The sequence below is a fragment of the Rhinoderma darwinii genome, chromosome 1 (assembly GCF_050947455.1).
Source record: "Rhinoderma darwinii isolate aRhiDar2 chromosome 1, aRhiDar2.hap1, whole genome shotgun sequence".
Lineage (NCBI taxonomy): Eukaryota > Metazoa > Chordata > Amphibia > Anura > Rhinodermatidae > Rhinoderma > Rhinoderma darwinii.
This window is the reverse complement of record NC_134687.1, coordinates 413923657-413931136: the sequence shown is the minus strand read 5'-3', so window position 1 is coordinate 413931136 and position 7480 is coordinate 413923657. Positions and strand designations below refer to the sequence as shown.

Below are 7480 nucleotides of genomic sequence, written 5' to 3'. Positions count from 1 at the left end.
TTTCTTTAATTCCTGTGAAACGCCAAAAGGGTTAAGAAACTTTCTGAATGCTGTTTTGAATACTTTGAGGGGTGCAGTTTTTAAAATGGGGTGATTTATGGGGTCTATCTAGTACATAAGGCCCTCAAAGCCACTTCAGAACTGAACGGGTCCTTGAAAAATAGCCTTTTGAAATTTTCTTGAAAATGTGAGAAATTGCTGCTAAAGTTCTAAGCCTTGTAACGTCCTAGAAAAATAAAAGGATGTTCAAAAAACAATGCAAACATAAAGTAGACATATGGGGGATGTTAATTAGTAACTATTTTGTGTGGTATTACTATCTGTTTTACAATTAGATACATTAAAAATTAGAAAAATTATAATTTTTGCAAATTTTCTTTACATTTTGATGTTTTTCACAAATAAGCTATGAATTTAGTGACCAAATTTTTCCACTAACATAAAGTACAATATGTCACGAGAAAATAATCTCAGAATCGCTTGGATAGGCAAAAGAATTCCAGAGTTATTACCACATAAAATGACACATGTCAGATTTGAAAAAAATGCGGCTGGTCCTCAAGGACCAAAATGACCTTGGTCCTTAAAGGGTTAATGTAAAACGTCAGGCATGATTTTGATTCATTTTTTCAAATCACATGTACAGAAATGCTAGTTACATCCCAAATAGTTTAACTAATATCTGTAGAGTCAGAAGACTATATGATATACGGTAAGTACCAAGCATAGCAGTTCATTCCTATGTTTTATATTTTATCCCTTTAGGTCCAGTGAGAAAAATTAAGGAGATAGATCAAGACCTTGGAATTTCCAGCGAAGGTCAGTATAAAATTGGTTAGTTGGTATATGAAAATTCTTCTATGGATAACAAACCATAATAATACAATGTAGTATTGTCCATACTAATTCTTCCATTTTCTGAACTTTAACATCACTGATACAACGTTCTTATTATGAGCCAACTGTCCTTATCTAGATTTGGACACATTTTCTTGAATGACGATCCATGCTCCGAGTCCTAAACAAGCATTTGCTGATGTGTTTTGTTCGGGTCTCAAATCATGTAACATTGTCGGGGGAGGGGGGTTCTTTTGTTTCTTATTCATTTTATCTGTTAAGTCATATTTGTGTTCAAATACATCTGTTTTTCATGGAACAATTCTATGATTTAATGAAATAGAATTGTATTTACTATAATTTTATCATCATTGCTTTTATGTACTTATTTTCACAGTTTCAAGAAGCCCTTCGTGTCTATCAATTGCCACTGAAAAGGTAATAAGTCTTGCTGGGTTTCCATCTGCATCCTTGGACGTCATTTATCAACATTGTGTGACAGTAAAACCGGCTTTGTTGCCTGTGGGCCAAGCAGAGATTTTTTTTCGTATAATAAGACAGTCTCAGAATAACAATAGTTATTATTTATTTCTTCAGTAATAATACAATTTCCAAAGTCCAACTTATTGTATAACTAATTTTATAGAGATGATGTACTTCAGAGATATATATATTATATTTTCTTCTTCTCCGAAACATATTTAATATAATACCACTTCAAAGGTTCCCATTCTATTAACTTCTCTCCAGAAACAAGCTTTAGTGATATAACACTTCAGAGACATGTATCCTATTACTTCTCTTCAGAAAGAGGTTTTGGTGGTATAACACTGTCCGCTCCTTATATATATATTAACCTTGTGAAAGTCTCTGTATTTCACCTCAATCTTTTTTACGTTCACTCCTTGATATGATTTTTCTGACAGGTGTTTTACTGTTGTGTTTACCACAGATGAGGGCTTCACACCCTTTCAGTCCTCTTTTTGTGAATTATACAGGGCTTTTTCTGTCTTACTTCAGAGAAAAATGGCTTCTCATCCTCTCCTCAGACTACTGACACCAACTGCCCATTCAAAATCTCCTCACACTTCATGCTCTGTCTCCCTAGCAACCAGCGGATGTGACGTCAGATGTCACATGTCTGTCCTACCTCCCTCAGGCTAATCATCTATAATATGGCTGTCCGGCCCTATATTTAAAACATTAGTGACCGCCAATGAGCCTTTTCCGGCGGCCACTAACAGGCTTTATTCTGATGTATACATCTTTCCACGGCACTGAATCAGAATAAAACAGCACCCCCGGAGCAGTAAAAGCTCCTTGCTCCACGCTACTTGAGCGGGCGGTTCGAAAACCACCCTTTTAACCCCTTAGATGCGAGCGCCGCATCTAAGTGGTTTTTGAGGGGGGAGGGGGCTTCATCTCTAACCCCGCCAGCACACCCGCAATGTGATCGCGGGGTGCTGATGGGTGCCGATGGCTTCTATGGCAGCCGGGGGTCTAACAAAGACCCCTAGATCTGCCTCTAGTTAATGCCTGTTAGGCTATGACAGAGTCATGGACTAACAGATGCCTGTCATTTTTACGCGGACAGGCAATAATGCATTGCAATACAGAAGTATTGCAGTGTATTATAAAAGCTATCAAATGATCACACAGTAAAGTCCCCTAGTGGGACTAATAAAAAAGTAATAAAAAAGTTGAATAAAGTTTATAATAAATAAATAAAAATTCCAAGTAAAAATTTTTTATAAACCCACTCTTTTCCCTTACAAATGCCTTATTATGAAAAAAAAAGTTACACATATTTGGTATTGCTGTGTCCGTAACGACCCCAACTATAAAGCTATTACGATATTTAACCTGCTCGGCATACGACGTAAAAAATGAAATAAAAAACAATGCCAGAATTTCTGTTTTCTGTGAATCCTGCCTTAAAAAAGTGTGATAAAAAGTGATCAAAAAGTTGCATGTACTCCAAAATGTACCAATAAAAAGTCGTCCCGCAAAAAAAAAAGCCCTCGTACAGCTGCAGAAAAATAAAAAACGTTATGGCTCTTCAAATATGGAGACACTATAACAAATAATTTTGAAAAAAAAGTGTTTTTACTGTGTAAAAGTAGTAAAACATGAGAAATCTATATACATTTTGTATCGTTGCAATGGTAACAACCCACTGAATAAAGTTATTGTGTTATTTATACTACACAGTAAATGGTGTAAATTTAGGACGCAAAAAAGGGTGGCGAAAATGCTGGGGTTTTTTCTATTCCCCCCCCCAAAAAAGTTAATACAAGTTAATCAATAAATTATATGTACCCCATAATGGTGCTATACAAAAATAGAACTTGTCCCGCAAAAGAACAAGTCCTTATACAGCTATGTCGACGCAAAAATAAAAAAGTTATAGCTCTTTGAATGCGACGATGGAAAAAAGTAAAAAATAGGCTGTTCACTAAGGGGTTATAACCCCTAAAAATTATTCATTCTATACTGTCCATCTTGTCTACTTACACCATACATATACTCATTGACTGACCATTCCCCCACCTCCACAAATGTCTATCTCTATAGCGCTTTCCATTTACTTGTTTATTTTTACTGCTACCATATTATAATAAATTATAATACATACATTAACTTTGTCATGCACTAACATTGATATATACATACGTGTATATACGTATTATTACCAATTATAATTAAAATATTATGTTATTTATTCCACACGGTGAACGGCGTAAAAAAAAAAGTAATTCCTGCAAAATTTGAGCTCCAAAATCCAAATGGCGCTCTTTCCCTCCTGAGCCCTGCCATGTGTCAAAACAGCCGTTTATTACCACACATGGGATACTGTTTTACTCGGGAGAAATTGCTTTACAAATGTTGTGGTGCTTATTCTCCTTTAGTCCTTGTGGAAATGAGAAAAATTTAGCTAAACCTACATTTTCTTTGAAAGAATGTAGATTTTTATTTTCACAGCCTACTTCCAATAATTTCTGCAATAAACCTGTAGGGTCAAAATGCTCACTATACCCCTAGATAATTTACTTAAAGAGGCTCTGTCACCAGATTTTGCAACCCCTATCTGCTATTGCAGCAGATAGGCGCTGCAATGTAGATTACAGTAACGTTTTTATTTTTAAAAAACGAGAATTTTTGGCCAAGTTATGACCATTTTTGTAGTTATGCAAATGAGGCGTGCAAAAGTCCAAGTGGGTGTGTTTAAAAGTAAAAGTCCAAGTGGGCGTGTATTATGTGCGTACATCGGGGCATTTTTAATACTTTTACTAGCTGGGCGCTCTGATGAGAAGTATCATCCACTTCTCTTCAGAACGCCCAGCTTCTGGCAGTGCAGACACAGCGTGTTATCGAGAGATCACGCTGTGACGTCACTCACAGGTCCTGCATCGTGTCAGACGAGCGAGGACACCGGCACCAAAGGCTTCAGTTGATTCTGCAGCAGCATCGGCGTTAGCAGGTAAGTCGATGTAGCTACTTACCTGCAAACGCTGATGCTGCTGCAGAATCAACTGTAGCCTCTGGTGCCGGTGTCCTCGCTCGTCTGACACGATGCAGGACCTGTGAGTGACGTCACAGATCTGCACTGCCAGAAGCTGGGCGTTCTGAAGAGAAGTGGATGATACTTCTCATCAGAGCGCCCAGCTAGTAAAAGTATTAAAAACGCCCCGATGTACGGACCTAATACACGCCCACTTGGACTTTTACTTTTAAACACACCCACTTGGACTTTTGCAAGCCTCATTTGCATAAATACAAAAATGGTCATAACTTGGCCAAAAATGCTCGTTTTTTTGAAAATAAAAACGTTACTGTAATCTACATTGCAGCGCCTATCTGCTACAATAGCAGATAGGGGTTGCAAAATCTGGTGACAGAGCCTCTTTAAGGGTTGTAGTTTCCCAAATGGGGTCACTTTTTGGGGATGTCCACTGTTTTGGCAGCGCAAGAGCCCTTCAAACCTGACATGGTGCCTAAAATATATTCTAATAAAAGGGAGCCCCAAAATCCACTAGGTGCTCCTTTGCTTCTGAGGCCGGTGCTTCAGTCCATTACCACACTAGGGCCACATGTGGGATATTTCCTAAATCTGCAGAACCTGGGAAATAAATATTGAGTTGCATTTCTCAGGTAAAACTTTGTGTTACAAAAAAAATGGATTAAAAATGAATTTCTGCAACAACAAAAAATGAAATTTGTAAATTTCACCCCTACTTTGGTTAAATTCCTGTGAAACGTCTAAAGGGTTAAGAAACTTTCTAAATGCTGTTTTGAATACTTTGAGGGGTGAAGTTTTTAAAATGTATAAGGCCCTAAAAGCCACTTCACAACTGAACAAATAGAAAAATAGCCTTTTGATATTTTCTTGAAAATGTGAGAAATTGCTGCTAAAGTTCTAAGCCTTGTAACGTCCTAGAAAAATAAAAGGATGTTCAAAAAACTATAGCAATCCAAAGTAGACATATGGAGGATGTTAATTAGGAACAATTTTGTGTGGTATAACTGCCTAAGTTACAAGCAGATACATTTAAATTTAGAAAAATACTAATTTTTGCAATTTTTCATAAAATTTTGATGTTTTTCACAATTAAATACTAAATGTACCGAGCAAATTTTAACAGTAACATAAAGTCCAATGTGTCACGAGAAAACAATCTCAGAATCGCTTGGATATGTAAAAGCATTGCGAAGTTATTACCACAAAAAATGAAATATGTCAGATTGGAAAAATGAATATGTGTTATGGTGGTAATGCCCCTGAAATGCTCATTGCCAAGGGGGTATTGGTACTGGTGGTAATGCCCCTGAAATGCTCGTTGCCAAGGGGGTATGGGTACTGGTGGTAAGGCCCCTGAAATGCTTGTTGCCAAGGGGGTATGTGTACTGGTGGTAATGCCCTGAAGCGCTTGTTGCCAAAGGGGATATGGGTACTGGTGTTACTGCCCTATAAATGCTCATTGCCAAGAGGGTATGGTTACTGGTGGTATAACCATACTTTTCTATACAACGCCCACATGGTCAAAGGAAAAAAAATGCCCATGGTCTTTTAGAGAAAATTAGCATAAATCTAAATATGATCATAACTTTGTCAATAATAAAAGTTAAAAAAAAACATAAAACACAGTAGTTATGTGCATCAAAGCGCCTATTAGATTAGGTAGGGGATGGGGAAGTTATAAACTGGTGACAGATCCTCTTTATCATATCTCATCTTCTATCTCTTATGGATCCCTAATGCACACGACCGTGTGTGCCACCCGAGTCACGTCAGAGATCCGTCGAAAGATAGGACATGTTCTGTCTTTCCATGGATCGGAGAGAGTCGGGTCCCTTTTCACAGACCCGATTCACCCCTGAAGTAAATGAGTTCGTGAAAACTATCGGGTGCCACTCAGATTTTGTAAAAATAATTCTAGGTGCTGAAACTCTGAAGCGCTTTGACTTATTTATTATCTTTTTATCACTTTATCATTTACAATTGTGTTCATGGCTGTTATTCTATAGCGTTGTAAACAGGCACCACAAATATTGTATTTCTTTTTTTTTATCACAGGAGACTGAAGCTCTAGACCAAGCTATGAACTTCTCCACATTTCACTCTGAAAGACTATCTGAAAGGGACTTTGCATGGAATTCCTCAATCCTTTAGGAAGAAAATGAATATGACATATGTGTATACTATAGACAGTTAAACATATTCTAGAGATTTATTATTATCATGTTATTTTTCTTTAAAAAGGGGTGTTAACATTCTCTTCCATTTAGTAAATGTTTGTCCTGATATGTGGTTAGATGACAGCATACTGTAGATTGACAATTATCACCTGCCAGGGCCATACTGGGACTGTAATTCAGCCCTGGCATTTGAAAGCACATAGGCTCACTTGCTGTGTGGTGAAATATATTTGTGCACTGGTGGGTGATAGCTGATCGGGGCACCCGTCACATTTACACAATACAAATACTGCTGTAAACTGTCATATGGACAAAACCATGTGGAATTTGAATTTGCCGCCAGGAAAATTTTGATTGCTCTTGATGGGGGCAGGGCCGATATTTGAGAGTAAAAAAAAACCATGGTCTCCATTGCATGCAGTCAGAGAACAATCAAGAACATGCTGCCACTCCACACCTACTTCCCCAGATGTTATAAATATGGTCCTCCCTGCTGAAAGGAGCAATGAAAACCTACTGTGATTTAAAGGCAAAACATTTATCACCAATCCACTGACGGAGATAAGAAAGCATGGCTATCTCCATCACTTCCACAGACTTGGGATGGAGCGGCAGTGTGCATGCTTGACCACCGCTCTATTCAAATTCCTCCAGAACAGGGGTCTCGGGCCCCCAAAAATCATACATTTATCGTCTATCCTGTAGATAGGTGATACGTTTTTCGTGGGATAACATTTTTAAATGTAACACATGCAGGTGCAGGCCAATAGTTATGGGGAGCAGTGCACAGCGTGGACAGCAGTGTGCGTAAAATTGGGCTCTAGCCTAAACTTCAGGCTTTTCCAGCCTTGGAGTATCTCCAGCAGAACCTCTGGACTGGGTTGAGCCACAGACTCTCAATATTTGATAATGTGGCCCTGGTCTATTAGATGTTCTAGTTGGCAAA

The 7480-nt window shown here is 38.0% G+C and overlaps 1 long non-coding RNA gene across 1 annotated transcript; it reads left to right on the top strand.

Moving 5' to 3' along the window:
• Positions 1 to 772: 772 nt before the first annotated feature.
• On the top strand, positions 773 to 6544 carry LOC142742822 (uncharacterized). The gene is made up of 3 exons (XR_012881446.1): positions 773 to 819; positions 1235 to 1275; positions 6413 to 6544. It is a non-coding gene; the product is annotated as an uncharacterized LOC142742822 (long non-coding RNA).
• Positions 6545 to 7480: the final 936 nt, after the last annotated feature.